This window comes from Rattus norvegicus, chromosome 15 (assembly GCF_021556685.1).
Source record: "Rattus norvegicus strain SHRSP/BbbUtx chromosome 15, alternate assembly SHRSP_T2T, whole genome shotgun sequence".
NCBI classification, from domain to species: domain Eukaryota; kingdom Metazoa; phylum Chordata; class Mammalia; order Rodentia; family Muridae; genus Rattus; species Rattus norvegicus.
In genome coordinates this window covers 29,250,941-29,263,718 of record NC_141548.1, presented here as the reverse complement: position 1 = coordinate 29,263,718, position 12,778 = coordinate 29,250,941, and the positions used below count along the sequence as shown (strand labels likewise).

General features: G+C 40.1%; 1 long non-coding RNA gene across 1 annotated transcript; it reads right to left on the bottom strand.

The window, feature by feature from the left end:
• Positions 1-6,195: 6,195 nt before the first annotated feature.
• Positions 6,196-7,307, bottom strand: LOC102555050 (uncharacterized). The gene is made up of 2 exons (XR_015638771.1): positions 7,093-7,307; positions 6,196-6,649 (listed from the first exon to the last, which is right to left on the bottom strand). It is a non-coding gene; the product is annotated as an uncharacterized LOC102555050 (long non-coding RNA).
• Positions 7,308-12,778: the final 5,471 nt, after the last annotated feature.

The following is a 12,778-nucleotide window of genomic DNA, read 5'->3' as shown; positions in this document are numbered from 1 at the left end:
CAGGGCAACAAATCAGCAGCTTCTCTGCCCCTCTGAAGACCCTCCAGTTGGAAGACCCCACAGGCTGTCTGCTACAGCCAGGGCCACAGGCCTACCAAGAGCCCTGTTGCAACCCAGGGACAAAAGAGGAAAACTCCAGACAGAGTCACCCAAACCATCAAACACTAGGGATAACCAGATGGCAAGAGGCAAGTGCAAGACCATAAGTGGCAGAAGCCAATATACATGGGAATCATTAGAACCCAATTCTCCCACCACAGCAAGACCTGCACACACCAACGCACCTGAAAATCATAGAGCTAACCTAAAATCCTATCTCATGATGATAATAGAGTTCTTTAAGGAGGATATTGTCGGCGCCTGTGCCACCAGTGTATGAATATCGGGCGTAGGTCTGCGAGATTGAAATAAATCGAGTCCACGGATCACCAGTTTTCAGCGAGTGCCCGCAAGGCTTTACTGAGATCTCCTTATATACCCGAGGCAAAAGCCTTGGAAAAACAAGGCAGGTGAAAAATCCCCAACTAGGAAAACAGGAAAAGTCTGTGTGGTGAAAGTTCCGGCCCAATCAGGGGCATAAACAACTTCTTAACAACAAGTAGGAAGGCTCAGTGGGGAGGAAGGGTGCCATGGAAAATCCCAGCCCCAAATCAGGGGCTAAGAACAGCTCCCAAGGGTGTAAACAATTTCTTGCTATAGCAGGCTAAGAGGCTCAGCGAAGGGGGAGGGAAACACCAAGGTAGGGCCCAACAGGATATAAATAATTTACTCAAAGAAATACAGGAAAACACAGGTAAACAGGTAGAAGCCCTTAAAGAGGAAACAAATAAATCCCTTTAAAAAATAGAGGAAAACACAATCAAACAGGTGAAGGAATTGCGTAAAATGGTCCAAGACCTAAAAGTGGAAGTAGAAAAAATAAAAATTTAAAAAAAAAAACACACAAATGGAGGCAAACCAGAAAATGGAAAACCTAGGAAAGACATCAGAAATTACAGATGTAAGTATCACCAACAGAATACAGGAGATAGAAGAAAGAATCTCGGGTGTAGAAGAGATTGAAACAACTGTCAAAGAAAATTCAAAACATAAAAAAACTGCTAACCCAAAACATTCAAGAAATTCAGGGCACAAATGAGAACACCAAATCTAAGAATAATTGGAATAGAGACCAAATATTCCCGGCTCAAAGAACCTGAAAAGGTCTTCAACAAAATCATAGAAGAAAACTTCCCCAACCTAAAGAAACAGATGGCCGTAAAGGTACAAGAAGCCTATAGAACACCAAACAAATGGGATGAGAAAATAAAATTCTCTCATCTCATAGTAATCAAAATACTAAATGCACACAACAAAGAAAGATTATTAAAAGCTGCAAGGGAAAAAGGCCAAGTAACATACAAAGGCAGACCTATCAGAATTACACCAGACTTTTCAACAGAGACTATGAAAGCCAGAAGAGCCTGGTCAGAGGTCATGCAAACTCTGAGAGAACACAAATGCCAGCCTAAGCTACTATACCCAGCAAAACTCTCAATCAGAGAAACCAAAATATTCCAGGACAAAACCAAATTTACACAGTACCTATCCACCAATCCAGCCCTACAGAGGAACCTAGAAGGAAAACTCCAACACAAGGAAGATACCTACATCAAAGAAAACACAACATATAAAGCATCTAACAAGAAAAGGAGAGAACTTCAAGCACATAAAGCCACCTACAAAAAAACAAATATAACAGGAACCAATAGTCTTTAATATCTCTCAATATTAATGGACTCAACTCACCTATAAAAAGACATAAGCTACCACATTAGATACACAAACTAAATCCAACCTTTGCTTCATACAAGAAACACACTTAAAAAACAAAGACAGACACTATCTCAGAGTAAAAGGTCTTCCAAGCGAATGGTCCCAAGGAAAAGGCTGGAGCTGCTATCCTAATATCCAATAAAACGGACTTTCAACCAAAAGTTGTCAAGCATGATGAGGAAGGACACTTCATATTCATCAAAAGAAAATTCACCAAAAGAAGGTCTCAATCTAAACATCTATGCCCCAAATGCAATGGTACCAACATTCATAAAAGAAACTTAACTAAAGCTTAAAACATACATTGAACCCCACACAATAATAGTGGGAGGCTTCAACACTCCACTCTCATCAATGGACAGGTCACTGAAACAGAAACTAAACAGAGACACAGTGAAACTAATAGAGGTTATGAGCCAAATGTATTTAATAAGTGTCTACAGAATATTTCACCCTAAAACAAAATGATACACCTTCTTTTCAGTACCTCATGGTACCTTCTCCAAAATCAACCATATAATTGGTCACAAAACAACCCTCAATTGACACAAGAAGATTGAAATAATCCCATGCACCCTATCAGAACACCATAGCCTAAGGTTGGTCTTCAATAACAACAAAAGCAACAGAAACCCACATACATGTGGAAACTGAACAACTCTCAGTGATAATTTGGTCAGGGGTAAAATAAAGAAATTAAAGACTTTCTGGAATTTAATGAAAATGTTGACACATCATACCCAAACCTGTGGGACACAACAAAGGCAGTGCTAAGAGGAAAATTCATAGCACTAAGTGCACTGGTAAAGAAACAGGAGAGATCTTACACTAGCAACTTAACAGCACTCCTGAAAGCTCTAGAACAAAAAGAAGCAAATTCACCCAAGAAGAGTAGATGGCAGGAAATAATCAAACAGTGGGCTGAAAACAACCAAATGGCTCATGCTCTAAGATCAAGAATCGACAAATGGGACCTCATAAAACTGCAAAGCTTCTGTGAGGCAAAAGACACTGTCATTAGGACAAAATGGCAACCAACAGATTAGGAAAGGTTCTTTACCAATCCTACATCTGATAGAGGGCTACTATCCAAAATATAAAAAAAAAAAAAACTCAAGAAGTTAGACTCTAGAGAGCCAAATAACCCTATTAAAAAATGGGGTACAGAGCTAAACAAAACATTCTCAGCTGAGCATTAATGAATGGCCAAAAAGCACCTAAAGAAATGTTCAACATCCTTAGTCATCAGGGAAATGAAAATCAAAACAACCCTGAGATTCCACCTCACACCAGTCAGAATGGGTAAGATAAAAAACTCATGTGATAGCAGATGCTGGCGAGGATGTGGAGAAAGAGGAACACTCCCGCATTGTTGGTGGGATTGCAAACTGGTACAACCATTCTGGAAATCAGTCTAGAGGTTCCTCAGAAAGTTGGACGTTGCACTACCTGAGGACCCAGCTATACCTCTCTTGGGCATATACCCAAAAGATGCCCCAACATATAAAAAAGACACGTGCTCCACTATGTTCATCGCAGCCTTATTTATAATAGCCAGAAGCTGGAAAGAACCCAGATGCCCTTCAACAGAGGAATGGATACAGAAAATGTGGTACATCTACACAATGGAATATTACTCAGCTATCAAAAACAATGACTTCATGAAAATCATAGGTAAATAGAATGAACTAGAAAATATCATCCTGAGTGAGGTTATTCAATCACAGAAAAACACACTTGGTATGCACTCATTGATAAGTGGATATTAGCCCAAAAGCCTGAATTACCCAAGATGCAATCCACAGACCACAGGAAGCTCAAGAAAAAGGACGACCAAAATGCAGATGATCCCACTCCTTCTTAAAAGGAGAAAAAATATCCATAGGAGGGGATATGGAAGCAAAGTTTAGAGCTCAGGAAATGGCCATTCAGAGCCTGACCCACATATGGCCCATATATATACAGCTGCCAAAACTAGATAAGATTGATGAAGCTAGAAAATGCATGCTGAAAGGCACCGGATATAGATCTCTCCTGAGAGACACAACCAGAGTATGTCCAATACAGAGGTCAATGCTAGCAGCAAACCACTGAACTGAGAATAGGACCTCCTTGTGGGGAATTAGAGGAAGGATTGAAAGAGTTGAAGGAGCTTGCAATCCCATAAAAACAACAATGCCAGCCAACCAGAGCTTCCAGGGACTAAACCACTACCGAAAGACTATACATGGACTGACCCAGGGCTCCAACTACATATGCAGCAGAGAATAGCCTTTTTGGGGCACCAGTGGAAGGGGAAGCCCTTGGTCCTGTCAAGGTTGGACCCCCAGTGCAGGGGAATATGGGGAGGTACAATAAGGCAGATGTATGGGGGAATACCTGTATGGTGGAGGGGAGGGAATGGGGGCTTATGGACAGGAAACCGGGAAGGGGTATAATGTTTGAAATGAAAGTAAAGAAATATATCTAATAAAATATTTTTTAAGAAAGAAACAAAGAGAACAATGCAAAGAATCAACGAAACCAAAATCTGGTTCTTTGAGAGAATCAACAAGATAGATAAAGCCCAAGCCAAAGGGCCCTGAGGCAGTATCCAAATTAACAAAATCAGAAATGAAGAGGAGACATAACAACAGAAACAGAGGAAATTCAAAAATCATCAGATCCTACTACAAAAACCTATACTTAACAAAACTGGAAAATCTAGATGAAATGGATGGTTTTCTAGACAGATACCACATACCAAAGTTAAATCAAGCGCAGGTAAACTTTATAAACAGGTCCATATCCCATAAGGAAATAGAAGAAGTCATTAAAAAATCTCCCCACCAAAAGGAGACAAGGGCCAGAAGGATTTAGTTCAGAATTCTACCAGACCTTCAAAGACCTGATACCAATATTTCTCAAACTAGTCTATAAAATAGAAACAGAAGGAACACTACCTAATTCATTCTATGAAGCCACAATTACTCTGATACCTAAAACACACAAGGACCCTACTAAAAGAAGAACTTCAGACCAATCTCACTTGTGAATATTGATGCAAAAATATTCAATAAAATTCTTGCAAACCAAATCCAAGAACATATTAAAACAATCATTCACCACGATCAAGTAGGCTTCATCCCAGGGATGTAAGATTGGTTCAATATATGAAAATCCATTAACATAATCCACTATATAAACAAACAAAGAAAAATCACATGATCATCTCCTTAGATGCAGAAGAAGCATTCGACAAAATCCAACACCCCTTCTTCAATCAGGAATTCAAGGCCCATACCTAAACATAGTAAAAGCAATTTACTGCAAACCAACAGCCAATATCAAATTAAATGGAGAGATACTTGAAGCAATCCCACTAAAATCAGGGACAAGACAAGGATGCCCACTCTTCCCATATCTATTCAATATAGTACTCGAAGTGCTAGCTAGAACAATAAGACAACAAAAAAAAAGATGAAGGGGTATACTAATTGGCAAAGAAGAAATAAAGGTATCACTATTTGCAGATGATATGATAGTATACATACGCGACTCTGAAAATTCTACCAGAGAACTTCTCCAGCTGATAAACAACTTCAGCAAAGTGGCCAGATATAAAATTAACTCAAATAAATCAGTAGCCTTCCTTTATACAAATGATAAACAGGCCGAGAAAGAAATTAGGGAAACAACTCCTTTCATAATAACCACAAATAATATAAAATATCTTGGGGGAACTCTAACCAAACAAGTGAAAGATCTGTATGATAAAACTTCAAGTCTCTCATGAAAGAAATCGAAGATCTCAGAAAATGGAGAGATCTTCCACGCTCATGGATGGGCAGAATTAGCATAGTAAAAATGGCCATTCTACCAAAGCCAATCTACAGATTCAATGCAATCCCCATCAAAATCCCAACACAATTCTTCATAGACATGGAAAGAGCAAATCTCAAATTCATCTGGAAAGCAAAGAAAAATAAAACAAAACAGAATAGATACGTTGCCGCTGACCCATGAACAGAAGCTGCTGACCCCTCTGGTTGAATTAGGGAAAAGCTTGAGGAAGCTGAGGAAGAGAGTGACCCTGTAAGAGGACCAGCGGTCTCAATTAACCTGGACTCCAGAGATCTCTCAGACACTGGATCACCAACCAGGCAGCATATCCTAGCTGATATGAGGTCCCCAACACATATACAGCAGAGGACCGCCAGGTCTGGGTTCAGTCAGAGAAGATGCACCTAACCTTCAAAAGACCGGAGGCCCCAGGGAGTTTAGAGGTCTGGTGGGGTGGGGAAATCCACGTGGAGAAGGAGGGACAGGAGGGAGGTATGGGATGTGGAACAGTCGGAGAGTGGACCAGGAGGGGAATAAAATCTGGAGTGTATAAATAAGTAAGTAAGTAAATAAATAAATACTTTATTTTTAAAATATAATGCATGCTTACACCTTCTAAAACTGAAAATACAGTGGAACTTTGAAAAGCACTGCGTCTGGACTTCCATCTAGAAGTACCCACCGCAGGATACTGCACAGGTGCAGAGCCAGCTGTCTCACTGTGTGTCAGCCACAATGCAGTAATACACAGCAGTGTCTCTCAGGGAAACCCGGGGCAGGCTCAGAGTGCTGAGCTTCCTGTCAGCAGAGATAAACAGAGATGCCACTTCATTTGCCACATAGTCTTTATATCCTTGAATAATAAATTGTGGTCCCTGGTGGGAGGCCTGCCGGTACCAGTAGATGTACTCGCTTGTAGCAATGTTTGTATGGCTGCAGGACACATTCACTGCTTGCCCTTCATAGGAGTCCCTGGAGAGGGGCTGGGTCGTCTTGGCAAGGCTCCACGAGGCTGTGGGAGCAAACACATTCGTCATTCCTATCCTGAAGCAAGATGAGTAGAATCCCCCCATGCAGTTCACATAGCTGTTTCTCAGTCGAACCTACCCCTTACTCTTCCTGTCAACCATACACATGTACCAAATTCACTTCCCATCTGTGATTCAGATCAAAACTACCCTTTCCTTTAATTCAAGAGATGCCAGGATCACAGGTACAGTGACAGCAGCTACTTTCCCTGTCCCTTGCACGATGTGAGTGATCAGTGACCATGAACAACTTTCTCACCCCCAACAAATGCTTCACATAAAAGCCGGGTAAAGGCCAGCGATGAGTAACACCACAAAGCTTTGCTGGGTATCTTGGATAATGAGTAGTTGGCCTGCCTCATTGAAGAACCCTGTCCAGCATCCAAAAGCCCAGGTCCTAATTCCTTTGAATCCAAAAAGAACTCACCCAAGACCAGGAGCACAGTCACTTTTGCCACCTGCTTCATAGTCTCTTTGTAAGCACAGGCCCTGAGTCTGTGCTAGACCAGAGTAGGAACCAAGGAAGAGACAGGGAAGGCGTTGCCAGGCACCACTCTTGCTTCCCTCACCTGGGTGTGATCCCCAAAGAACTACCAACAGCAGGGCAGCAGCTGCCGACTGTAAGACTTCCCTTCAGAATTCAAAGCCCCAAAGCAAAAGGAAGTAGAGGAGGAGGGGGTGGGCGGCAGCCTCTGAGAGTAGCAGTCTGGGTTTCGCTTTAAATGTTTGGTGCAGTCAAATCGATGAGGGGATCATAAAGCAACTACACGACAGGTAGCTTCACTCATGCTCTTCTTTCCCTGTCCCTGTGGGACAGCCCCAGAGGGAGGTCAGCTACGGTAGACATCCAACACTCACAGACTCATAGACTAGGCAAAATCTTTATTATCTAGCACGCTATGGCCTGAAATATGCCCCAGAAGATAGACCACAAGACCCTTATCTCATCTCAAAAAAGAACGGATGAAAAGTCTGAACCGGGACCTTCCATCTCCTAATTCATGGGTATCTTTAAAGGATCTCAAGTCCACGTATCATCTATTTTCCAAGTACTGTTTAACATGCATCAAACAGGGAAGCAGACCCTCCCCACCCAGTGGGGCCACATTCTCAAACCAACTCGGTGTGAAGCAATTCATGGAGCCAGGGAGAAAGTGAGACAACGAACTTCTTTCATTAATGGCTCTAAGACCCCAAAAAGGGAAATCCTACTAGAAAACTAATAGGAGAGAGGGGGGGGGGCTGAAATCACAGTTCTAAATATATAGAATAGACACTACAGCCTGTTGCAATGCCAAGTTTTCTGAAAGACAATTTTCAATCCACCAAGGAAATATAACTTTGAACAAGTGAGAAAATAAAGAAATGGGGAAAGGAGAGAGCTAAAGCCTTATATTACATGGAAGGTCTGGGGCTTCTTCAGTGAAGAGGCAATCAAGAGAAAGCAATCTCCCTAACAAATGCTTGGGGTTGTTACAGTAAACATAATGTAAATATCCAAAATAATAAAATATTATTTTACATCATATATTCTATATTATTAAATAAAAATATAATGTATAAATAAACAAAAATTAAAACATGAGTTTCCAAATAGCCTTCCACTATGCTGTACCTGTCAGTTACATAGGATATCACACACATTCTGAAAACATCCTGCCTACAAACACTCGCACTGAGTTTAATAGGCCAATAGACTAAAGGAAACACTTGTCTTCACTCCATGTCCCTGGGAACCAGAAACTGGGTGCACAGTTTGTGATTACCACAAGTGTGGAGGACTCTAGTGAGAGACAGCAGGAGCTTCCTAACAGCATCCCATTTCTGTAATTGTTTCCTCAACAGCTTCTACTGTCCCTTTCTGATCTGTCTTCCAATTAAGGGCTCCCTGTTTTGGTCTGGGAGCGGGGCGGGGCGCGGGGCGGGGCGGGGCGGGCCGGGGCGGGGCGGGCCGGGGCGGGGCGGGCCGGGGCGGGGCGGGCCGGGGCGGGCCGGGGCGGGCCGGGGCCAAGCCGGGCGTTCTTGTGTGTTCTCATCTCTGCAAGTGTTTAGGGGATTTCAGTAGCATTTACAAGGTGATTAATCAGCCAGTTTCGCAGGTTTTCATTTTCTCAAACGGAGTAAAGATTATCACTCAACAAAGAACTTCATCTGCTTAATGTTCCTAGAAAAACAATAGTTTTTTAACCTTTAATTTGTAAAGTGTTGAACTAAAAACATCTATAAGCTAAAAAGAAAATTAGGTGTAATTCAATTTTTCGAAAATTCGAAATGAAAATAATAGATTGTAAATACATTTAAATTTTGGTCTTACGTTTTTACTCATCCACTGTATCATCCACAGCTCAAAATCATAATAATGCTAAGAAAATTGGTTGTTTCTTTTTCTCTTAAAAAAAGTATAAGGAAAAGTGGCTTTTCCCACGAGGCAGAAGCAGACAGGTCATCCCAAAACAAACAAAGTATCATGGATAGGAATAGATGATTACTTCTAAAATAATGTGTTCCCTTTGAACAGTATTTTCTGATGGTGACTTGGGGGAAAAGACCAGGCATTCTACATCCATATACAACTACCTCCTGTCTTCTGATATTGATAGTTTCTCTCTCTCTCTCTCTCTCTCTCTCTCTCTCTCTCTCTCTCTCTCTCTCTCTCTCTCTCTCTCCCCACCCTTTCTCTCTGTTAGACAATGGCATTTTCTCAATTGAAGTTCTTTCCCAAATGACTCTACCTTGTGTAAAGTTGATATAAAACCATATCCCACAATTGATACCTTGTCAACTTGACATACATACTACTTTTCAACTGGGACTTTTCTTTTCTATTTGTACCCCAAGATGTCATGTTAATATTTTTATCACACTATAAATCGTCTCAACTTTTAGAAGTCCCAGAGTCTAAAAATTCAAACATTTTAAAGTTCTGCCTCTTTAATCATCCAAAGCCTCTCTAAAATATCCAAAAATCTCTCTAAAATTCTAATCTTTAAGATTCAAACATCCCTCTAAAATTCCAAAGTCTTTCAACTGTGGGCTCCTATAATATCAAAAATAAATTAAACACCATCTTACTCAGAGAGGAAAAAATCAGGACACAGTCAATCAAGTCAAACCCAGATCCGACAGGGTAAAGCTCAATGTCACTCACAGTATTCTGGGATCCAATGGGGCTCCATTTCTCCAGGTCTACTTTTAATAGCACATACAACTTGTCCCATAAGCTCAGGCCAGGTCCCTCCACAGTCTCTGCCGCCCTTGGTGGTCATCCCATGGTAGTGATATCTCCAAAATACAAGGGTCTCTGCTACAACCGGACTGCAACTTACTCAGTATCCTCTCCTGAGCTCTCTTCACTGACCTAACCTTGTCACACAGTACAATGCCTCAACTGTTCTCCATAACCCCTTCACACCTTCAAAATCAATACCACCTACGAAACCCTTACCCATTACTCAAGTTCAGTGGCCAGCACAAGGTACCCTGGCTCACACTGGATGACAGCTTCTGTGTGATGACCCAAAGAAAACACTTTCCAGAAAATTTTTGCCCCAATGGTGCTAGTCTTTTCTTAGTCATTGCTTATTCTTCATCCCATTTGACTAATATTGATTATCCTTGCAAAGCAAAACTTGAACTTTAATGGTTCCTGTCTCTTGTTAATCACAACCAATCCTTCAGCTCCTGCTGATGAGAAGCACAAGTTTTTAAAGTATTGAACGGTCCCAGATAGAGTCTTCAAGGGACTATAGAACCTTCTATCAGAAACTTTGCAAGCCAGATCTCCTCCTTCACAGTTCTCAGCATTTATATGTGTCAGACACTGACAGAACAGCCCACTGAGCTCTGATCAGATGGAATGTCTTGTTCCTCATGCTTGCTCGGCCTGCTTTCTTACATATTCCAGGACCACCAGTCCAGGGAATGGCATTGCCCACAGTGAGCTGGGCTCTCCTACATCAATCATCATTCAAGAAAACACACTACAGGCTTGCACACAGGTCAATCTGGTGAGATAGTTTTCTCACTTAAGGTTCCCTCTCCCCAAATGATGCTAGCTTGCGTTAAATTGGTATAAAACTAGCTAGTACAGTTTTCTTGAACAATGGCACCTTACTAGTTATGTGAACTCAATGAATATTCCAAATGAAGCATACATATCTAGAGATTAAAATCTGACACCAACATATGAGAGAAAGCATGATATATTTGTCTTTCTGGGTCTGAGTTACCTCACTCAGGATGATTATTTCCAACTTCATCCATTTTCATTTGAATTTCATGATCTTGTTCTTCTTAACAGATGAATAATATTCCATTGTGTATAAGTCTCAGATTTTCATTATACATTCATCAGTTGGTGGTCATCTAGGTTGTTACTACTTCCTAGCTATTGTAAATAGAGTAGCAACTAACTTGGAAAAGGAAGTAGATCTGTAATAAGGTACAGTCCCTTAGGTATATGCCTAAGAATTGAATAATTATGTCATGTGATAGATCTATTCAGCTTTTTGAGAAAAATTCAAAATGTTTCCATAGAGACTATACCAGTTGGCACTCCACCAAAAGTGACTAAGTGTTTCTCTTTCCCACATTTTGAACTTCATCTGTGGTCATTTGGTTTTGTTTGTTTGTTTGTTTTGCTTGGACATTCTAACTGGGACAAAAGGAAATCTGAAAGTAGTTAATTTGCATTTCCCTGATGGTTAAAATTGTTAGACATTTCTTTAAAGTGTTTCTCAGCATTAGCATTTTATATTTTGAGAACTCTCTGTTTAGCTCTGTGCCACAGTTTTAATTGTGTTGTTTGTTTTTTGTTTTGTTTTTTCATGTTTAGTTTATTTAGTTGTTTGTATATTTTATATATTAATCCTCTGTCAGATGTAAAGCTGGTAAAGACTTTTCATCCATTCTGCAGGCTACTCTTCACTCAAAAGGTGGTAGACTCTGTTCAAAACTTTTTAGTTTCATGTGGTAAACATTTATCAATTTTTGATCTTAATGTCTGTGCAATGCTTGTTTAGAAAGTTCTTTCCCGTGTCTAAAAGTTTAAGCTTGCTGTTTTCTCCTCTATCAGGTTCAAGGTATCTGGTCTTAGGTTGGAGGTCTATGACCCGTTTGAACTTGAATCTTGTGCAGGATGAGATAGTAGATGCTATCTTTTCTCTAATGTATATTTTTTTACCTCTGTGAAACAATGGGTGTTTTTATGTAGACTTATTTCTGAGTCCTCAATTCTAGTCTGCTGATCCACATGTCTACTTTATGCCACTGCCATACTGTTTTTCGTACTATAACTCTGTAGTGTAACTTAAAATCAGAAATGGTGATATCTCTAGCAGTTCTTTTATTGTTCAGAATCATTTGAGCTATCATGAGTTGTCTTTGTTTGTTTATTTGTTTGTTTTTCTATAAAGTTTAAAAATTTTTTTAATTCCTGTGAAGAATTGAATTGGAATTTTGCTGGTGATTGCAATGAATCTGTAGGTAGCTTTTATAGGTTGGCCACTTTCTAATATCATTCCAAATAATCTATGAAGTGAACATCTTTCCACCTTCTGTTTTCTTTCTTCAGTGTCTTAAAGGTTTTACTGTACAAGTCTTTTACTTTACTTGTTAGATTTATTCCAATATTTTAAAGTAATTGAAAATTATGTCATTTTCCTTTATTTCTTTGTCGGCATGTTTATCCTTTGTATATAAGAAGGCTACTTACTGATTTTTATGTGTTGATTTTGTTTCTTTCTACTTTGCAGACTATATTTATCTGTTGTAGATGTTTTCTGGTAGAGTCTTTTGAGTCTTTTATGTATAGAATCATATCATTTGCAAATAAAAATATTTGACTGTTTCTCTTTATTTCCTTTGCTTGCCTTATTGCTTAAGCTGACATTAAGTACTATGTTGAGAGAAAGTGAAGAGAGGAGGCAGCCATACCTTGTTCCTGATTCTATGGAATTGCTTTGAGTTTTTGCTACTTAGAATATTTACACACTGGAGTACTACTCAGCTATTGAAAGCAGTGACTTCATGAAATTCATAGGCAAATGGGTGGATCTAGAAAATATCATCCTGAGTGAGGTTACCCTGTCACAAAAGAACACACATGGTATGCA